We start from the raw sequence: 1,629 nt of genomic DNA on the forward strand, positions 1-1,629 counted from the left end.
AAGATATGATTAGTCTTTGACTATTCTTGTTAATTAATTTAAGGTGACAAAGCTTTGGGCTATGAAGAGAGGTATTTAAGGTGTCACTCAGTACAGTAAGAATCATTAATCTAGAATATAGAGTAATTTCATCTTAAGCTCTTTGTGGTAACATTTTGGTTATGGGACAGTCCATCATAACTCACATTTCACTAGAGACATCTTGCACAAGGATGGATTGGTAAGACGTTGGGATCTGGAGATTTTTGTCAGACAAATATAGTGACATTATATTTGTATTTGTTTGCAAATGGGAATAAATTTATCTTTAATCACTTCCTGTTATGAATTTACAAAGCTTGAAGTAATATCATTAGGTCAGAATTTTGCTTTAAAATGTTTGACATCTGCATTTTCATATATTACAAACTCTTTTAACATGAAAACAATGACTGAAATAACACAAATAATGATCTCATTGCTTGTGATTTTATTAGTAATTTACACTTGCTTTATTTGTTTGATAAAAATCCATACCAGTTTTAAGTCTTATGTCACTATATTTCCCAGTTAGAGAGATGATTCATGTAGGCTCAGTCTGTAATAATCATTCCACTGACTATGATGCACATTATCTTTTTTCTGGACTGTCTATTTGTTTATTATCTATAACTGTATCATATCATTACTGTTGTCCTTCAGGAGATATTAGCATGGTCATTCCGCAGAACATAAGTCCACTTCAACTGAAGTTTGAGGAAATTTTATTTGACAAAATAACATGAAACACTTATTGACTATTATGTCTGCAACTGTATTCTGAACTGAAAACCTTAAACAATCTGAAATAATAACAAAGCTGAAAGGAAGGTTTGAGGAATGTGTGAATGGATATTATATTTAGAAACAGGCCTATCACATAGTAAAAAGGTTTGACAATAGATTCTTGGAAATTGCCAGAGTTAAATTGTTTGTATATACCACTACTTTGTATTTGCCCTTATTTATATTTTGGCATATGTATGTAAACTAATCCCAGTTATAAAGATCTTGTACTCCATTTCCGTGAAACAATGTACAACATCCTTGTATATTATTTTATTCCTGTGTACGTTTAAATCAAAGCTGTAGTTTTGGTGCAAGGATTTGATGCTTAAAATAAGGGAAGAGTATTCCACAATTCATTTTATATATATGATTATATGGGTGTATGATTCAGCAGTGGATAAAAGTATAGCCAAAATGAATGTGAGGTTCAGCTTCTTTCAGTCCCTTAAGGGTTTAATAAGAAATTCTTGAATAGTTCTCCCATGCATTTGTCTAACTTCTTTTACATATGACAAATCCTTGTAGGATATAAAAATAAAAGCTGAAAATAACAGTGTGTAGGAGCATTTGGTGTTAGTGTCTTGGCTTGTGTACAGTTTAGCTGTTTATGCCGGCAGGTTCTTTCTTATGTCATCCTAGAAAAGAAGGACAATAAAATACAATTTAGGTTTGACTTTCTCTTCTTTCCCATAAACTTCTGCTCAGACAGTGTTGTACATGTACACTGGCTAAAGGTTACTATTTTATGGATTTCAAATCTGAGAAGGATTTGGCACAGCAGCATGTCAGTATAATGCTGCTGCTTCCACATTATGCTTATCT

At 32.0% G+C, this 1,629-nt stretch overlaps 1 protein-coding gene across 1 annotated transcript in view; it reads left to right on the forward strand.

Moving 5' to 3' along the window:
• LOC119592572 (E3 ubiquitin-protein ligase RING1-like) overlaps window positions 1-1,477 on the forward strand; it is a gene marked incomplete in the record, with an annotated part of 11,586 nt that extends 10,109 nt beyond the window's left edge. The window contains 1 exon segment of the mRNA XM_037941451.1: window positions 1-1,477.
• Window positions 1,478-1,629: the final 152 nt, after the last annotated feature.

Source organism: Penaeus monodon, chromosome 30 (assembly GCF_015228065.2).
Source record: "Penaeus monodon isolate SGIC_2016 chromosome 30, NSTDA_Pmon_1, whole genome shotgun sequence".
Lineage (NCBI taxonomy): Eukaryota > Metazoa > Arthropoda > Malacostraca > Decapoda > Penaeidae > Penaeus > Penaeus monodon.